The sequence below is a fragment of the Hemitrygon akajei genome, chromosome 2 (assembly GCF_048418815.1).
Source record: "Hemitrygon akajei chromosome 2, sHemAka1.3, whole genome shotgun sequence".
Taxonomy (NCBI): Eukaryota; Metazoa; Chordata; class Chondrichthyes; order Myliobatiformes; family Dasyatidae; genus Hemitrygon; species Hemitrygon akajei.
Genome location: NC_133125.1, coordinates 171265194 through 171286005, shown reverse-complemented (window position 1 = coordinate 171286005; position 20812 = coordinate 171265194). Strand labels below are relative to the sequence as shown.

At 46.3% G+C, this 20812-nt stretch overlaps 1 protein-coding gene across 4 annotated transcripts in view; it reads left to right on the top strand.

The window, feature by feature from the left end:
* The first annotated feature begins 3389 nt into the window (after positions 1-3389).
* The window catches only part of LOC140718494 (alpha-1,3-mannosyl-glycoprotein 2-beta-N-acetylglucosaminyltransferase-like), a 74519-nt gene continuing 57096 nt past the window's right edge, over positions 3390-20812 (top strand). For 2 of the 4 annotated variants that reach the window (XR_012096726.1, XM_073032372.1), the window contains exons 1-2: positions 3390-3520; positions 8974-9782. The gene's annotated coding sequence lies outside the window, so the exon portion shown is untranslated. Of the gene's footprint in view, positions 3521-7038; positions 7057-8973; positions 9783-20812 lie in introns of those variants that run through there. The other 2 variants (XM_073032382.1, XM_073032386.1) reach the window with 2 other exon arrangements.

Genomic DNA, 20812 nt, shown 5'->3' with positions numbered 1-20812 from the left:
CACTAACTTGTAAGGAAGTTGAGGCACTGCCATCATTTCTTTGTAATTGCACTTACAGATCAGGTGAAATGATAACACTGAGGAATTTAAAGTTGCTGACCCTCTCCACCTCTGATTCCCCGAGTGAGGACTGGCTGATGGACTTCCAGATTCCTCCTCCTGAAGTCAATAATCAGCTCCTTGCTCTTGCTGACATTGCATGAGAGATCGTTGTTGTGGCACCACTCAGCTAGATTTTCAATCCCCCTCCTATATGCTGATATGTCACCACCTTTTATTCAGCCAACGACAGCAATGTTGTCAGCAAGCTTAAATATGGCATTGGAGCTGTGCTTAGCCACACATTCATAAGTGTAAAGTGAGCAGAGCAGGGGGTGAAGCATACAGCCTTGTGGTGTACCTGTACTGATGGAGATCACGGAGGAAATGTGGTTGCCAGTCCAATCTGACTGTGGTCTACAAGTGAGGAAACTGAGGATCCAATTGCCCAAGTAGGGATTGAAGCCAAGGTCTTAAAGCTTATTGGTTAGTTTTGAGGGAATGTTAATATTGAATGCCGAGCTGTAGTCGATAAAGAGCATCCTGATGTATGCATCTTTGCTATCCGGATGTTCCAGGGTTGAGTGAAGACCCAATGAGATGGCATCTGCTGTGGGCCTGTTGTGCTGGTGGGCAAATTGGAGCAGATCCAAGTCACCTCTCAGGCAGGAGTTGATATGTTCCATCACCAGCCTCTCAAACACTTCATCACCATGGGTGTAAGTGCTACTGGAAGATATTCTATTAGATAAACCTTGACTAGATTACAATCACTTTGTCTAGGTTGCAATCGGCAGCCTGTATTTTTCCTTTAAGAAATGTACTTTTGAATGATTTAAATGAACTAGCCATTTTACAATCTCCTGAATGATTCGGCAAACTTGATCCTTAGGAATGCACTTCAAAGGGGAGGGCCGACCATCGCCAGGGTGGATTTCAGGCCAGATTAAACATTGAGGCCTGCGAGTTCAGCCTCACTACTCTGCACCAACTAAAGCATCGAGCAAGATTAAAGCATTGAAGGCCAAGAGTGGAAAATAAACCGGAGTTTATAGCCGACTGCTCCACGCCAGCCACGATGCCGCACTTGAGCCCATCTTGTCAACCCAGCTCCCTCTCTTTTGACAACTGCCATCATGCGGGAGGGGCAGGAGTCTTGGGTCCACATCGCCAGGTTTGGGAGTAATTGTTGTCCTGCAGTCACTCTGCACCCTGGACTGGTTTTGCTCACTTCAGCACTGAACTGACTGCACAGCCTACAGACTTACTTCCCAGGGCTACAGTTCATGTTCTTTGTACAATTTGTTTATTTTTTAAAATATTTGCACGATTTGTCCTCTATAGTATTAGGACAAGGGCTGTTAGGCTGGGAAGCAGCTTCTTTCCCAGGCCGTGACTCTGTTGAACGCCCTGCCACCACCCAGAGACATAATCTGATTAGGGACAGTCAGCATGGCTTTGTCAAGGGCAGGTCGTGCCTCACGAGCCTGATTGAATTACAGTATTTGAGGATGTGACTAAACTCATTGATGAAGGTAGAGCAGTGGATGTAGTCTATATGGATTTCAGTAAGGCATTTGATAAGATTCCCCATGCAAGGCTCCTTCATGAAGTAAGTAGGCATGGGATCCAGTGAGACCTTGCTTTGTGGATCCAGAAATGGCTTGCCCACAGAAGGCAAAGAGTGGTTGTAGATGGGTCATGCTCTGCATGGAGATTGGTGATCAGTGGTGCCCTGCAGGGATCTATTCTGTGACCCCTCCTCTTTGTGATTTTTATAAATGACCTAGTTGAGGAAGTAGAAGGGTGGGTTAGTAAGTTTGCTGATGACACAAAGGTTGGGGGTGTTGTGGATAGTGTGGAGGGCTGTCAGAGGTTAGAGCAGGACATCGATAGGATGCAGAACTGGGCTGAGAAGTGGCAGATGGAGTTCAACCCAGATTAATATGAAGTTGTTCATTTTGGTAGGTCAAATTTCAAGACAGAATATAATATTGGTAAGAGTTTTGGCAGTGTGGTGGATCTGAGAGATCCTGGGGTCCGTGTCCACAGGACACTCAAAGCTGCTGTGCAGTTGGTAGTGTTATTAAGAAGGTGTATGGTGTGTTGGCATTCATCAACGGTGGCATTGAGTTCAAGAGCCGTGAGGTAATGTTACAGCTATATAAGACCTTGGTCAGACCCCACTTGGAGTACTGTGTTCGGTTCTGGTCACCTCACTACAGGAAGGATGTGGATACTATAGAGTGCAGAGAAGATTCACAAGGATGTTGCCAGGATTTGGGGCATACCTCACGAGAACAGGCTGAGTGAACTTGGCCTTTTCTCCTTGGAGCAATGGAGGATGAGAGGTAATAGAGGTGCATAAGATGATGCGGGGCATTGATCATGTGGATAGCCAGAGGCTTTTTCCCAGGGCTGGAATGGCTAACACGAGGGGGCATAGTTTTAAGGTGCTTGGAAATAGGTACCGAGGGGATATCAGGGGTAAGTTTTTCCGCACAGAGACTGGTAGATGCATGGAATTCACTGCCAGCGGCGGTGGTGGAAGTGGATATAATAGGGTCATTTATGTGACTCTCAGATAAGTACATGGAGCTTAGAAAAACAGAGAGCTATGTGCTAGGGAAATTCTAGGCAGTTTCTAGAGTAGGTTACATGGCCAAAAGGCCATGTCTATGTCCTTCTATGGTTCTGTCTTATCACCTGTAACATTTTTTAAAAATTTTAAACTTCTGTTGTAAATGCACCTTATACTCAACGTCAATTTTCTGGAATATATTTTATGATTTACTTATTTATTGCTGGTATTTTTGCTTCATGTGCTGTGTGAGGGATGTTGTTTCGTTAGGTGGCGGTTGAATGACAATATGTTTGTCAGTCTAAGTTGCACGTGGTTTTATGTGCATTATATTGTGTTTCCTTGTTTGTGGGAGCCTGCAAGGTTCACATACATTTACTCTTACCTTTACTTTCAACTTTGAACAACACAACATTGCCCGTCCAAGATTGCTAACTGTAGTCAGGGGCTTCCTGGAGATTTAATTCATGAAAACAGCTGTAAAACCACGCTGTTTTTCTTTATCTTTAGTGGAATACGAAAATATTTTGAAATGAACAAATGTATTTTGTCAAATGTCACTGTGAAATTGTCACTTTTTTAACTTACGCCAACTCCCCCGTAGACACATCCGCTTCACCTTTGACATTGCCATCCAGCCGAAGCCGGGGAGGGAGGTGTCACGTGCGGAGGGGTGTGGGCGGGAAGAGCCAATCGGAGCGGAGGGTCGCCGGCCACGTCGGCGAACAGGTCAGGTGACAGCGTCCGGCCAGTGGCAGTGCGCGGGGTGGGCGGCGCGCGCTCTCCGCCGGCACGCGGCGGGCTGGTGGCTGGCTGACGTCTATTCCGTGCGCGCGGGCTCCGCGCCGGGCAGGAGCAGGAAGAGGGGGGTCACGAGCCCGGGAAGGCATGGGGGAGAGGGTGAGTAACCATGGAAACAGACAGGTAGGGTGGGGGAGCAAAGGGTGTGGGAGGCGGCCCCGTCGCCATGGAGACACGGCCTGGTCACAACCGGGAGGGATCAGCGCCCGAGCCGGTATGAGGGAGAGGAGGTTGTGACTGAAGCTGTGATTTATTTATTAATATGCGCGGAGAGGATGGGGTGTGTGTGGAATATCACACTCATGTACTTGGGGAGTGATTCAAAATCAGTTCATCAGCATGGAGTCAACGTCAATATAAACACTGCCAGGTTCAGAATCCATGTAAATAACTGGGAGACATTGATTCCAAATCAGCATGGACACCAGGAGTCAGTGATTCCAAACCAGTGTAGATGCTGGGATACGGTTATTTCAAATCAGTGTGGACACTCCATGACAATGATTTCAAAACAGTGGTGATGGGGAGACAGTGATTTCAAATCAGTGTGGACACTGGGTGACAATCATTTCAAAACAGTGGAAATGGGAGGCAGTGATTTCAGATCATTGTGGACACAGAGACTGGTTCCCAATCAGCGTAGCGACTGGAAGACAATGATTTCAAATCAGTGTGGAGACCGAGACAGTGATTTCAAAACTGTGTGGAGAGGGGGAGAGAGTGATTCCAGATAATTGTGGACACAGGGAGCCAGTCAGTAATTCTTTCAGTCTAGATGACCAGGGTAGAGGAAATGGAAATAGGAGATCTTTGTGATGGTGGTGATTGAATGGAAGTGGAGATGGGAGACTGAGCCCAGTGGTGTTTGTACAGAGACTGAGCAAGCAGTTCACAGCCCCATTGTCAGGATGTATGAAATGGAGTTGGTGGTTAGAGTTGGCCCCAGCTGTGAATGGGGAGATCTGGGAGGTTGAAGTTAGGGTCAAAGAGGAAAGATTGCAGAGAGGAATGATTACTAAGCACTGGTGACAGGTTTTCTAATACTGATTTCAAAGGTTCAGGGACTTTTCAAATTGCCAGTGGATGTCAATCCCCACAGGTCCTTGTCATTGAGGTTTCTCCCCCAAAACACTGTCCCCCTATCAGATTCTTTCTTGAGCCCTTTTATCTCTTCTGCCTATCATCTCTCAGCTTCTAACTCCATCCCCCTCTTCCCCATCCAACACATGTATCAACTGCCAGCTTGTACTCCTTCCCTTGTGGATGCTAAGGATTGGTCACTGTTTTGGGTCGAGACCCTTCATCTTGTCTGAAATGTTGACTGTCCATTTCCCTCCAAAGATTCTACCTTGCCCTAGGAGCTTTTAAATTTGCATTTTAATAATGTAGTGATGTCAGTGAAACTTTTAATGTTCTTTCAGATATTTTAAGGATTTTGTTTTAATTACGCATCAAATCCAAAGAGCACAAAAGAGGCTATTTGGCTCAACCAGGCAATGCTAGACTTTATGCTCCAGCCAAGTTTCTTCCTCACTGTAAATCTACTGGCATAATCCTCTTTTCCCATCAAGTCAAGTCAAGTCACTGCTGGTGCAGTACATAGTAAAAATGAGACGTTTTTCCCATAAGACATAGGAGCAGAACTAGACCATCTGGCCCATCAAGTCCACTCTGCCATTCCATCATGACTTATTTACTATCTCTCTCAAGCCCCTTCTGCCTTCTCCTTGAATCTTAGACTCCCTTACTAATCAAGAACATATCAACCTCCACTATAAATATACCCAATGACTTAGTCTCCACAGCCATCTGTAGCAATGAATTCCACAGATTCAGCACTCTCTGGCTCAAGAAATCCCTCCTTGTCTTTGTTCTAAACGGAAGTCCTCCAATTCTGTGCTGTCCTTGATAATGCGCCTAGACTCCTCCACTTTAGGGAACATCTCCTCTACCTCTAATAGGCCTTTCAATATTCAATTAAGTTCCAATGAGATTCCCCCCCCACTTTTTATTCATTTAACCTTTGTCTGTAGGTTCATTTTTCGACAACTGTTTGGGTAAACAACTTTCTTTTTAATTCCCGATTAGATTTCTTAAGGAGTATCTTTTAAATAAAGACATTCATCTAAGCCATTGAGCATTTTATAGATCTCCAGACACTTTCTCAAGGCCCACGGTCTTTGAAACCTTCCTCTGTCTGTATGCTCTTATATCTTGGTAGTTCTTTTCTCCATTGTCTTTAATTTTTATAATATTTGCTTCAATTTGAATGAGTGTCTTAAGATTGTTACAAAGCACTGACAGCTTTACAGTGCGGCCATCTAAGGAGATCTGGGCTCTCTATCAATGGTGCGGCCAGCTGATGAGATCTGGGCTCTCTATCAACGGTGTGGCCGAGTGAGGAGATCTGGGCTCTCTATCAATGGTGCGGCCAGCTGATGAGATCTGGGCTCTCTATCAACAGTATGGCCGAGTGAGGAGATCTGGGCTCTCTATCAATGGTGCGGCCAGCTGATGAGATCTGGGCTCTCTATCAACAGTATGGCCGAGTGAGGAGATCTGGGCTCTCTAGCAACAGTGTGGCGATTTAAGGAGATCTGGGCTCTCTATCAACGGTGTGGCGATTTAAGGAGATCTGGGCTCTCTAGCAACAGTGTGGCAATTTGAGGAGATCTGGGCTCTCTATCAACAGTATGGCCGAGTGAGGAGATCTGGGCTCTCTAGCAACGGTGTGGCGATTTAAGGAGATCTGGGCTGTCTATCAACAGTACGGCTGAGTGAGGAGATCTGGGCTCTCTATCAATGGTGTGGCAATTTGAGGAGATCTGGGCTCTCTAGCAACGGTGTGGCAATTTGAGGAGATCTGGGCTCTTTATCAACGGTGTGGCGATTTGAGGAGATCTGGGCTGTCTATCAACAGTACGGCCGAGTGATGAGATCTGGGCTCTCTAGCAACGGTGTGGCGATTTGAGGAGATCTGGGCTCTTTATCAACGGTGTGGCGATTTGAGGAGATCTGGGCTGTCTATCAACAGTACGGCCGAGTGAGGAGATCTGGGCTCTCTAGCAACGGTGTGGCGATTTGAGGAGATCTGGGCTCTTTATCAACGGTGTGGCGATTTGAGGAGATCTGGGCTCTCTATCAATGGTGCGGCCAGCTGATGAGATCTGGGCTTTCTATCAACGGTGTGGCAATTTGAGGAGATCTGGGCTCTCTATCAACGGTGTGGCAATTTGAGGAGATCTGGGCTCTCTATCAACAGTACGGCTGAGTGAGGAGATCTGGGCTCTAGCAACGGTGTGGCGATTTGAGGAGATCTGGGCTCTCTATCAACAGTGTGGCGATTTGTGGAGATCTGGGCTCTAGCAACGGTGTGGCGATTTGAGGAGATCTGGGCTCTCTATCAACGGTGTGGCGATTTGAGGAGATCTGGGCTCTCTATCAACGGTGTGGCGATTTGAGGAGATCTGGGCTCTCTATCAACAGTGTGGCGATTTGAGGAGATCTGGGCTCTCTATCAACGGTGTGGCGATTTGAGGAGATCTGGGCTCTCTATCAACGGTGTGGCCATCTAAGGAGATTTGGGCTTTTTTTCAATGGTGCAGCCGTCTGAGGAGATCTGGGCTTTATCAATGGTACGGCTCTCTAAGGAGGCCTGGATTTCTTTATCAACAGTGCGACTGCTACTTGGCAATCAGAAGCCTGGTGGGGAGAGCATCAAGTTTCAGTGAGTGTAGGCAGTGTTTCCTACTGGTTTGTTGAGCGCCGGAAGGACCCAGCCCTTGATTTTGCTAATCTTGTAAAGTGACGCAGCATCAATACAGGCCCTTTCACCCCACTACAAATCTGCCGACCATCTCTCCTAATCCCATTCATCAGTGCTTGGTCCACCTATACCTTGACATTTGGTGTTTGTGTTGATTTTTGAGTGTCACATTATGAAGATCCAGGGAAGAGCTTGTCTTGCCTACTATTCATAGAGATCAAATCATTACACAGTGCATTGATTTAGAACAAGGTAAAACAATAATAATTCAGAATACAGTTTAAAAGCTATGGAAAAAACGCAGTGAGGGAAAGGATAAAGTGCAGGATCATAACGAGGTAGATTATGAGGTCAAGAGTTCATCTTATCGTACAAGTGTCTGGTCAGAAGTCTGATAGCAGCGGGGTAGAAGCTGTCCTTCAGCCTGGTGGTCCAAGCTTTCAGGCTTCCCGATTGGAAAGGTGAAGAGAGAATGTCCCAGGTGAGTTGGGTCTTTCATTATGCTGGCTGCTTTAGAGGCAGCGAGAAGTACAGAGGGAGTCCAGGGACAGTTGGTTTCTGTGATGTGTTGAGTTGTGTCCACAACTCTGTGCAGAGCAGTTGTCAAACCAAGCCACGATGCATCCAGACAGAGTGAGAAATACAGTTCTAGCGTTCATTGAACTGTTGTTTAAACCTTGCAAGAGGCTCTGCCTTCAGAATTCCAGCCACCCTCTGGATGAAATATATTCTTCCTCAAATCCCCTCCAGATCTCTTCTTCCTTTGCTCTAAACCTATAAACTGTACATCTACTTAGAGTAATGAACTTTATTTCAATTTGTCGTGCATCCTCTCTGTATTTAGTTCACAAGCCAGCCAGTGTCCTACTGTCCCACACCAGCAATAAAAAAACTGCCTTTAATGTCACAAGGTGTGGCAGAGCATCTCACGACACAGACCACAAGAGTGGACAAAAGGACATAAAATCTAAATCTTGATTAGAGAGCATGATGTTAACTATCGTCTTTTGAGGAGGAAGTAGAGGGGTGTAGTTGGTAAGGGAATGTAGTTTGGAGCTTAGCAGCTATGTAACTGAGTGGTTGTAGGCATTGAGGCCGGAACTGAGGCAAATAGATATCAGGGGTGGGAGGTAGTGAGAGACGTGGATTTTATCACTGCAGGAGTTGGGATGTTGTGTTGAGGTTGTATAAGATGTTAGTGAGACCAAATTTGGAGCTTTGGTCACATGCTGGAAAGATGTCAATAAGATTGAAAAAGCACAGAGAAAATTTACAAGGATGTTACAGGGAACTGAGGACCTGAGTTATAGGGAAAGGTTAAATAGCATGTCATTTTATTGCCTGGAGCATAGGAAAATGAGGGGAGATTTTAAAGAGCTATAAAAATTTTAAGGGGTACAGACAGGGTTAATACAAGCAGTTTTTTCCCCACTGAGGTTGGATGAAACTAGAACTCGAGGTCATAACTTTAAGGATGAAAGATGAAATATTTACGAAGAGCCTGAGGGGGAATTTCTTTACTCTCAGGGTGGTGAGAGTGTGGAACGAGCTGCCAGTGGATGTGGGTTTGATTGCAACATTTCAGAGAAGTTCGGATAAGTACATGGATGGGAGGAGTAACAGAGGGCTATGGACCCAGGTGCAGGTCAATGGGACTAGGCAGTATAACTGTTTGGCTTGGACTAGATGTGCTAGAGGGCCTGTTTCTGTATTGTAAGGCTCTATGCTTCTATTCAGCTTGTATGGAAGGGAGCAGAAAGCTAACTCGTGGCTTGGTTTCTTGCAGTTACATAGTGAGAGCCCCCCAAGCAACAAGAGAAGGTGCGTGTTTGCCAATGTGAGGAGATAATCACCCTGAATCACAACCAGCTGCTTCCATTCTGCTCCGGACACTCACCGTAGAGTGAGCAGCTCACATCCCGACGTAGTCGGGGGAGAACCCCTTGGCTTCTGAAGCCAGGGATCAGCCTCATCCTCATCCTCGTCCCCACCTCCCAGCTGTAGGTGAGCGGCAGTGCCGTGAAGTAACCGAGCAGCTTGATGGCCGAGGACTGACTGTTCTCCACTGTGGAGGCTGGACCTTGCTGGATAGACTGCGTGGAGCGGGGGTCAGACAGACGCTGGGTGAAGGCAACAGCTCAACCGTTCGATTAAGGGAAACCTACTTGGCCTGTGTCTTTTGAAACTGTACCAGAAGGAAGCCAACACAGAAGTTCAAAATCACCGCAGACATTCAGGAATTCTATTCTTTTCATGTTGTGGGAGGGATAAAAAAAATGCAGCCAGCACAGGGAGCCCTGGCTCACACAGTGAACAAACAGAACGAGAGATTTCCTGTCTAGGGAGGGCCCTCAACTGAAGTGACACGTTTCCTCTTTTGTCAGGGTGACTAGGTTTAAAAAAAACTCAAAGCTGCCAAAGTCCAGTCAGCAAAGTCAGTGCTGTGCACGCATACACGGACGAGAATCAGGAGTGCACAGGGTCACTGATAGCACAGTACGAGCTCGAGAGGGTTCGCTTCGCACTTGCTGTTGTCGCCTCGTGAGCCTCTCCGGCAGTAACATGTCCAGATAGGATCAAAGTTTGCGTTTCCTGGTAAGGCCAACCCTTTATTTTATTCACGTAGTGCTTGTTAACAGCTTTTCTGAGGCGGGGTGCTGGGTGGGTGTTGGAAACTGCTTGTTGAATTCTGAAGGAGTCATTCACTTAGTGCCGGTGCGTCTGAAAGTGTGGGTGTGTGTGCGCGCGCGCGAGTGTACAGGAAATGTACTAGTAAAAAGTTAACCTGTTGATATCTTCTTTTGTGCTGAAAACTTCCTTTCCTGGTTCTAAACAAGAATGCCCTCGATGGTCTGGATGCTAAACTGTGGTCAATGAAAGCCATTTGTTACAGTGGGGAATTGTTTTATCATGTTGGTTGTCACAGAGCTCTTGGGGGAAATGCAGTTTTCTTCTATGTGCACTCTGTAGTGCCGGGAACGCTTAGCCAAGAGAATGTTCCAGGTGTCTGCAAATTTTTTTAAAAAAGCTCCTCTCAAATTTCAGTCATATTTCCTGAAAAGGCTGGCACACTCTGAACTTTGTGATGCTGTTAGCAGTCAGCAGCGTGGCAGGGAGTTGGTCTCATCTGTGGAAAGAACCTGTCCTGACCGATCTCTTGATTTACTGTTGTGCTTATAATCTTGACCTCACTCGTACACTGCTACTTCATCCTCTGGCTAAAAGTTAGTGTGGACAAAATATCTCCTCTGATCTGCATGGTGAATGGTGACGCAGTAACATTTCTGCACTGAGTTTCATTTCTGGTCATTGGCCTTCCCCTCTCTGCTAGCTGTCTGGGCCACAATGTTGTACCTCTGCTGCTCTCAAACCCTGCAATCTTGCACAAATCCCATGGAAGGGAATATAGGAACAATCGCAGGCCATTTAGCTTATCACCAAAAAAATGCCTGACAAACTTCTGTAGGTATCCTAACTGTTTGTATCACAGCTTGGTATGGTGAGGATTAGAAAAGATTACAGAAAGTGGTGGATACAGTCAAGTCCATCAGAAGCAAAACCCTCCCCACCATTCAGTGTATTTACTTGGACCCCACCATCCAGGCCATGCTCTCTTCTCACTAGTACCATTGGGCAGGAGATACAGGAATCTTAGATTCCACACCAGGAAGTAATTACCCTACAACCTTCAGGCTTCTTTCACCACAACTCTGCCTATAGAATCACTGTCAAAGACTCTTTATTATTTTCATTTACACAGTGTCTTTTGTACATTGGTTGTTTGTCAGCCTTTGTCTGTTTAAGACAAGGTTGGATAGATTTTTGCATAGTAGGGCTTATTTTCCCCTTAATTGGGTAGGGCTTATTTTCCCCTTAATTGGGTTATGGGGAAAAGGCAGGTAGGTGGAGATGAGTTCATGGCCAGGTCAGCCATAATCTTATTTGAATGGTGGAGCAGGCTTGACAGGCCAGACTCCTGCTCCTATTTCTTATGTTCTTATGTGTAGTTTTCTTGGTAAAATTCTATTGTAGTTTTTTCCTATAAATGCCTGCTAGGAAGTGAATGGTGACAAATACATACTTGCATCATAAATTTACTTTGACCTTTGAACACTAAGCCCTCGAACATGATCCGTCATTTAGTGAGACGATTTGTGACTCAGCTCCACACACCAGCCATGATCAAGACTCCGTAAGATCTGCCAGTCTTGGATTTAAAGTTAACAAGGGTTCCAAGTTTCTACTGCTCTGTGTATGTAGAAGAATTTCCTAACCTCTCCTGAAAAGCTTGGCTAGGAATTTGAGCTTCTGGTTCCTGGAGCTCACCACAGTGCTTCCGGTTTGTATGAGCCAATACTAATATAACTTTATTTATAGCGATATGGCACAGTAGCAGGTCCACCCAGCCCAACGAGTCTGTGCCACCCAATTATACCCATGTGACCAATTAACCTACTTACCTGCATGTCTTTGGGATGTAACGGGAGACCCACTCAGTCCCAGGGAGAATGTAAAAACTCCTTACAGACAGCAGTGGGATTTGAACCCTGTCACTGGTGAGGTAAAGCATCACGCTACAGTGCCACCCCATCCCACTGGGAAAGCAGCATGTCAATAAGCTTTTTGATGATCTTCACCAGTGCTGCATGGCATTTTAAGGATCTACGGACAAGGATCCACTTGTCTGTTTGGATTACCACTGCTTCTTGCTTTTCACTATTTGGACTCTTTCTCACTGCCCAGCAACGCAAGAAATTGCAGAGTTGTGAACACAGCCCAGTCCTTCACACAAACCAGCTTCCTCTCTGTTGACTCAGTCTGCACTCAGGCAGCCAGAATAATGAAGACCCCCTCCCGCCCCAGTCTTTCTTTCTTGTCCCCTCTTCCCATTTTGCAGAAAATAAAAAAAACTGAAGAACATGTAACACCAGGCTCAAGGTCAGTTTCTATCCTGCTGTTGAATAACCTACTGAACTATCTCTCAATCTACCTCATCATCCACTCACACTTATTTGTCTCTCTGCACTGTAATTTGATGCTATATCCTGCAGACATTTTTTTGTACTATCTTAGTGTCTGAAATGATAAGTCTGGATGGCATACATGCCAAAGTTTTTCACTGTATCTCAGTAAATATGACAATAATGATCTCAATTAGCCCTTTAAATCCAAAGTGGAGACCTCACTTTACGTTGCTTTGCGTAAAGCAATGCGTCCTTGCAATTGGGCACTTTGATCTACCCGCCTTACAATGCCACCTTCCGAACTTTTTATCCTAAAACTTGATACCCCACCACCTGAGTCTCTGAAAATATTGGTTACCCTTAACACAGATTTTTGCCAATCCTGGAGTCTGCTTATACCTACTTATGTACACTTAACTGTTTAGTATCTTTCCTAGTGGTCACTGTAGTTTTGTGTATTTGTTCAGTGTGTCCCCTAGTGGTAGAAAGCTCTGGTAGTTTCTCTGATGCTGTCTTATTTGAACTGAGGATTGCGTGACTGATCTGCAAATAAGAATGTCTCTTATCTATGGGTATAAACGGTGCTGACTGCGTGGCGCAGCCATCTTTTTGCTTCTTCCCTCCCTCCTGCTGCTAGGCTCTTCTCCTGTTACTATCCATTTTAGACTTCCTATGTTCTGTTAATGCTTAATAAAACAAATGTGAAGCCACAGCTTTGGTACCTCTTTCCTGACTTCCGAAAGAACCTTGAATTAAAAACATTGCTACTCTGTTAAGATACTGACCTGACAGGTCAGCAGTCTTGATAATGGTGATTCAGCTCTAAAGCCTCCCACTTCAGGCATTTATTGCATTCCAAGAGAGTGCTTTAGAGCTCAAGTCCGCCGCGGAGAAATAACTCTTTCATCGTATGTGGGGTCAAGAGTGAAAGGCATTTGAGAGAGTAAATGGCCTGTGCCAAATGAAGATCATTAACTGTATTTGTCACACACACAGAAACATACAGTGTAATGTGTCAAATCAAATCAGTGAGGATTGCGCTGGGCAGCCAGCAAGTGTCGCCACATTTCTGGTGCCAACATAGCACACACTGGAACTCACACTGGGGGTCAAACCAGAGATTGGGTGGTTTATATGTGCAGGGCAAGAAAGATAAAGAACCTTGCATTTCCACAGTGGTTTTCTGAATCTCAAAGCTGTTTTGGTTGTCACACCAGGCAGGACATGATTGCAAAAGGGAATGGTAAATTGATAACTAGTTTATTATTGGCACATACAGTGAAAAGCTTACTTTTGCGTGCCATCCATACAGATCATTTCATTGCAACAGTACATCAAGGTAGTTCAAGGAAAAACAATAAAGGTCGCAGCTACAGAGAAAGTGCAGCGCAGACAGAAAATAAGGTGAAAGGCTATGACAAGGTTGATTGTGAGGTCAGAAGTCCATCTTAACATTCTAGGGGACCATTTAACTATCTGACAAGTGCTGGATAGAAGCTAGAAACAGGATTGGTGTGGATGGGTTGACATGGACATGGTGGGCCATGCTGTATGACTCCATGACATCACAAAGCTCTTCTACGTCAAAGTCCACCTGGGTACGGTTGAGATAGCCGGTGTGATCTCAGAAGGAGTCTGAATATATTTCTTTGGGTTATGCCATTGGAAGAGCAAGTAATGAGGAACAGCATTAGGGCGAGCCTGTTGCACTCACATTTTGCTCCCCTCCACCCCAGGCGAATGTAGATCCCAAGCCTGTTACACAGAACTAAGAAACAAAAACCTTGGTTCCCACCAGCACCACTCCCACATCCTAGATCAAAATTTACTCCAGGAACGGCAAATAAGCGTTTGGCTAGAAGACCAGAGAAACTGCAGATGCTGGAGTCTGGGACTAAAAGTAAACTCAACACTGGAACAGCTCAGCATCAGTTGAGGGAAAAAGTGAGTTTTGATGCTTTGTGTCAAGGCCTTGCAACAGGACTGTGAAGGAGGAGGGAAAGGCAGCCAGTACATGGCAGTACGAGGGGTTGTGACAGAGGTTGCTCGTGATAGGTGGAACCAGATTGAGAGGGGTGAAATAATGGGAGAAGGAGAGGGACCAAACAGTGAGGGATACAAAACGGACTGGTGCATGCGTTGGAGAACACCAGCGGAGCAGGTCACCTGATAGTGGAAAATTCAGTGTTCTTGCCTTTGGGTTACAATCTACAGAATGTCAATTGCTGTCCTTCCAGTTTGCATTTGGCGAAGCAGTTTCTGTTTGTCAGATTGTGCACAAACAAAAGCGCTGTGACTGCTTTGTTTTAGCAGTGACTACACTATAAATAAAGGCTTGTTCTGCTTTCAGGATGAGAAGCAGTTTCTGTAAGCTGTGCACAGGAACACTTGGTTGCAGCTCCCTCACCAGAGTGCTTCGCCCCTCCCTCAGGCTAGCAAGAAGAGGTGACGTGGCTGTGTGAGCAAATTGTAAACTGACTCGTTGCTACTTTGCATGGACTTTGGTCAGGTTCACTCAACTGCCTAGTGACATAACCTGGGACAAAACTAAGCAAACAGCTGGAGGGTTCAGCATCCACCTGCAGAGGGAGAGCATTCAGCCAGACAGTGCTGAATCATTGCCACAGAGTTCTGTGAAGCCCAGGTCTTTGGGTATATTTATTTGATTTATTTAGAGATAAAGCACAGTTACAGGCCCTTCCAGCCCAACAATCCCACAGCACCCATGTCACGAATTAACCATATGTCTTTGGAATGTTTGGGGGGGGGGGGGGGAACCAGAGCACCCCGAGGAAACTGTGAAGTCATGGGGAGAACGTACAAACTGCATATAGACAGCAACTGAACCCAGCTTGCTGGTGTTGTATTAGCACAATGCTGCCACGCCACCCACACAATGCAGAAGGGCAGAGGTCGATAGGTTCTTGATTAGTAAGGGTGCCAAAGATTACAGGGAGAAGGCAGGAGAATGGGGTTCAGAGGAAAGTTAAATCAGCCATGATCAAATGCCAGAGAGACTTGGGCAAAAAGGCCTAATTCTGCCCCAATGTCTTACTGTATCACCACATAACCTGTTTTTCGGGATGTTGGTCTTGCGGTCTTATGATCTCAACCCGAATATATCCATTGTTCTGCCTGCTTGACATGGTGAGTTCCTCCATCAGTTTTTGCCGTGGCCCATCATGCCTGTGAGCCCATTTTCAAGTTTTTGCTGCCTGTTGTATTGAGTGAGGTGTTCCAATGCCATGACAAGTCCCCAAACTCTCGCCCTTTTTTCTTACTCATCGCCAAGGCTTTAATATCTGCGGATCTTGACCTGACCTTGAGCACCGAACCCTGAGCTGGAACTAAGACTGATGACTGCCCTTTCTGGGAGACTCTCCCGTAAGCTCAGAGGTGGACATTTTAGCTCTCAGTGCCCTGTTCACACACAGGTTCACCTGCATCGCTGCTGATATGCTAGGGTTCATCTAGAGAGGCGCAAGCTATTTTCTCCTCTTCTCTTTCTGTAGCCAGGGCGGGCAGGGAGTTGGTCGTCTGAATCTGTTGTTCTGGACCTTCCCCATCATTTCAGCCAGGCCTGGAACAGAAACTGGTGGGTCAAGGTGGAGTCCCCCGTTAGAGGACCAGTTCCCATGCACCATGACCCTGAGTGCGCATTGGTCACCCATTCGCAGCGCAGCTGCATTCGATGTGGAGTCAGAGATTGATGGAAGGGCTGTGGCCAGGAGAACTTAGTGCAGATAGAGTGAAATGTGGCTCCATCTAAGAGGATTCCTTTGGTTCTTTCACCTTGCCCTTCCTTCTGCCATGCGTCATCTACATTGCAAGTGTATCTCAAGGCTTGCTGTGTCGGTCAGAAAATTTATTACCAAACTATGCATATGTCATCATATTACTACCCTTCTTGTCTGCAAGAAGATTCATTTTCTTGCAAGCATTTACAAGAAACATAACAGAAATACAATAGAATTTATGAAAACTATACATAGCAAGATTGACAAACAAAGTACAAAAGAAGACAAGCTGCAAATAACAAAATCACTAAATGCTTGAAAGTGCGTCTGTAGGTTGTGGGGACAAGTTCATCGATGAGTTGAGTGAAATTATCCACACTACTGAAGAGCCTGATGGTTGTAAGGGTATTTATTAACTGTTCCTGACCCTGGTGGTGTGGGACCTAGGGTTCCTGTATCTCCTTCCTGATGGTAGTAGTGAGAAGAGAGCATGGCCTCATGGTGGGATCCTTGATGATGGATGCTGCAGTGTTCCTTGTAAATGTGCTCAGTGATGTGGAGGGCTTTGCCTGTGATGGGCTGAGCCGAGTCCACCACTTTCTGCTGGATCAGTTCATTACCACATTGCTGTTTTTGTTATCCTGCTGTGTGTAATCTTGGTGAAAGGTGCTGATAAATGCGAACCTTTCTTTATTGTTTGCTCTTTCCGGCTACTGTGCTGCGTCTGCAGATCTAACAAGCAAATGAGAACTCGGGCTGCCTATTTTCTGCTCACTTCTGTTATTTTTTTCCCTGCCTTGATGTGGGGGAGATTGGATAGACAGCCCCTGTCCCTGCCCTGTGACATCCAGTTCCTGTGTGATAGATTGTTGCTCTAGGCTTGTGACTTCCTGTTCTCAGTCAGTAACTCTTACAGACCTCATTTCACTTGAATGATATGTGGGCTGTGCATTTTAATTGGCAGTTTCACAGTTCTCTTCAGAAGATTAAGGGCATGCTATTTTTAATACGATTAAAGGACTAAACCGCGACAATGAGAGAATATCTATTTCCTTGGACAGTGAGCATAATCCTAAAGTTAGGTCATGCAGTGGACTGGTTTGCCAACATACTGCTAAGTTTGTAAATGAGATGTTGGCACCTCCATATAAACCTGGGACCCTGGATCCATAAGATCATAAGCCGATAAGACATAGGATCAGAATTAGGCCATTCAGCCCATCAAGTCTGCTGCACCATTCGATATGGCTGCTGATTTATTATCCTTCTTATCCCCATTCTCCTGTGTTCTCCCTGTAACCATTGACACCCTTACTAATCAAGAACCTATCAACCTCTGCTTTAAATATACCCAATGATTTGGCCTCCACCACCATCTCTGGCAAGAAATTCAGACAGACTGACATACTTTATTGATCCCGAGGGAAATTGGGTTTCATTACAGTCGCACCACCCAAGAATAGTGTAGAAATATAAGTAAATAATGCCAAGTGGAAGTTAGTCCAGGACCAGCCTATTGGCTCAGGGTGTCTGACACTCCGAGGGAGGATTGTAAAGTTTGATGGCCACAGGCAGGAATGACTTCCTATGACACTCAGTGTTGCATCTCGGTGGAATGAGTCTCTGGCTGAATGTATTCCTGTGCCTAACCAGTACATTATTGAGTGGATGGGAGACATTGTCCAAGATGGCATGCAACTTGGACAGCATCCTCTTTTCAGACACCACTGTCAGAGAGTCCAGTTCCACCCCCACAACATCACTGGCCTTACGAATGAGTTTGTTGATTCTGTTGGTGTCTGCTACCCTCAGCCTGCTGCCCCAGCACACAACAGCAAACATGATAGTACTGGCCACCACAGACTCGTAGAACATCCTCAGCATCGTCTGGCAGATGTTAAAGGACCTCAGTCTCCTCAGGAAATAGAGACGGCTCTGACCCTTCTTGTAGACAGCCTCAGTGTTCTTTGACCAGTCCAGTTTATTGTCAATTCGTATCCCCAGGTATCTGTAATCCTCCACCATGTCCACACTGAACCCGTGGATGGAAACAGGGGTCACCGGTACCTTAGCCCTCCTCAGGTCCACCACCAGCTCCTTAGTCTTTTTCACATTAAGCTGCAGATGGTTCTGCTCACACCATGTGACAAAGTTTCCCACTGTAGCCCTTTACTCCGCTTCATCTCCCTTGCTGATGCATCCAACTATGGCAGAGTCATCAGAAAACTTCTGAAGATGGCAAGACTCTGTGTTGTAGTTGAACTCCGAGGTGTAGATGGTGAAGAGAAAGGGAGACAGGACAGTCCCCTGTGGAGCCCCAGTGCTGCTGACCACTCTGTCTGACACAAGTGTTGCAAGCGCACTTACTGTGGTCTGCCAGTCAGGTGATCAATAATCCATGACACCAGGGAAGCATCCACCTGCATCACTGTCAGCTTCTCACCCAGCAGAGCAGGGCTGATAGTGTTGAACGCACTGGAGAAGTTAAAAAGCATGACCCTCACAGTGCTCGCCAGCTTGTCCAGGTGGGCGTAGACACGGTTCAGCAGGTAGACGATGGCATTCTCAACTCCTAGTCGGGGCTGGTAGGTGAACTGGATTCAACAGATTCACCACTCTGTGGCTTAAGAAATTCCTCCTCGTCTCTTTTCTAAAGGGACGCCCTTCAAGTCTGAAGGCTTAGACTCTCCCAGTAATGGAAACATTCTCTCCATGTCCATTCTATCTAGGTCTTTCAATATTTGGTAGGTTTTACTGAGATTCCCTCTTATTCCCCAGCAAGAACAGGTCCAGAATCATTAAACCCTCATACAGTCCTTTCATTCCCAAGATCATTCTCATAAACCTTCTCTGGACACTCTCCGATGCCAGCCCGTCCTGTCTTTGATAAGGAGAGCAAAACTGCTCAGAATACTCCAAATGCAATCGAATCCCTAAATGAGCAGGGAAAAAAGGCCAGTGTGGGTAGAGCAGGCCGAAGGACCCATTTCTGAGCTGTCTGACCCTGACTGCTTCTCCGTGTAGTTTTGCCAGTTCTGATCCGTCCAGGTAGATCCAAGCTGAGTAGCTGAAAGCTGTGAGCCGAGGTGGTTGAAGCAGATATGGTAGAGATGTTTGAGGCTTTTAGGCAGGTATATAAGCAGCAGGGAATGAAGGGGTGTGGGTCATACATAAGCAGATGAGGTCAGTTTAATTCAGCATCATGGGTTGTTTTTGTGCTGTAATGTTCTGTGTAAATTGGAAAGAAAACTAATTAAGCTATTCCAGTGCAATGGTTGACGAGCTGGCCAGCAGCATAATGACTTACACATTTGTTTAGCATTCTTTTCCTTCTTTATTCTGTTCCTCCTCTGTTTATGTAGTGGAGTCTGGATGTTCCTGGGAGCCACTCAGCCTCTGGTGTCTGGCCTCCCACTTTAATTGGCAGTCTGAAAGTCTGAACTGTGGATGGGTGGAGATGTGTGTCAAGCTGTTTTTTTACCTCCCTGTTCTCCCCCCACCCCCACCTCTTACATACGGACTTAAGGTCTCTGTTCAAAGGATCGTTTTATTGTCAATGTATACATGTGCAATACAACTCTGATAATCATCTTTCTCAGATAACCATGAAATACAGAAAATCCATGGAAGTTGTTTAAAAAAAATACATAAATTCCCCCCCCCCACAAAAAAGAAAAAGATACAGAACTCACAAGTCCCAGACCCTCCCACTCCCACCCCCTCCCTCACACAAAAACTAACAGATCACCTGTCCGGAAAACACCAGCTTGAACATCAAAAACCTCCCTCGCAAAAAAAAAGTGACTATAGCATCAAATCCCCAACCCCTCTGTCACACACAAAAACTAACAGACCTCCCTCACAGAGAAACACCAACGAGAACCTCAGACCCCAAATCCCCAACCCCTCCCTCACACACAAAAACTAACAGACCTCCCTCACAGAGGAACACTGAGAACCTCAGACCCCAAATCCCCAACCCCTCCCTCACACACAAAAACTAACAGACCTCCCTCACAGAGGAACACCGAGAACCTCAGACCCCAAATCCCCAACCCCTCCCTCACACACAAAAACTAACAGACCTCCCTCACAGAGGAACACCGAGAACCTCAGACCCCAAATCCCCAACCCCTCCCTCACACACAAAAACTAACAGACCTCCCTCACAGAGGAACACCAACGAGAACCTCAGACCCCAAATCCCCAACCCCTCCCTCACACGCAAAAACTAACATGCCCCTCACAGAGAAACACAACGAGAACCTCAGACCCCAAATCCCCAACCCCTCCCTCACACGCAAAAACTAACATGCCCCTCACAGAGAAACACCAACGAGAACCTCAGACCCCAAATCCCCAACCCCTCCCTCACACGCAAAAACTAACATGCCCCTCACAGAGAAACACCAACGAGAACCTCAGACCCCAAATCCCCAACCCCTCCCTCACACGCAAAAACTAACATGCCCCTCACAGAGAAACACCAACGAGAACCTCAGACCCCAAATCCCCAACCCCTCCCTCACACGCAAAAACTAACATGCCCCTCACAGAGAAACACCAACGAGAACCTCAGACCCCAAATCCCCAACCCCTCCCTCACACACAAAAACTAACAGACCTCCCTCACAGAGGAACACCGAGAACCTCAGACCCCAAATCCCCAACCCCTCCCTCACACACAAAAACTAACAGACCTCCCTCACAGAGGAACACCGAGAACCTCAGACCCCAAATCCCCAACCCCTCCCTCACACACAAAAACTAACAGACCTCCCTCACAGAGGAACACCAACGAGAACCTCAGACCCCAAATCCCCAACCCCTCCCTCACACACAAAAACTAACAGACCTCCCTCACAGAGGAACACCGAGAACCTCAGACCCCAAATCCCCAACCCCTCCCTCACACACAAAAACT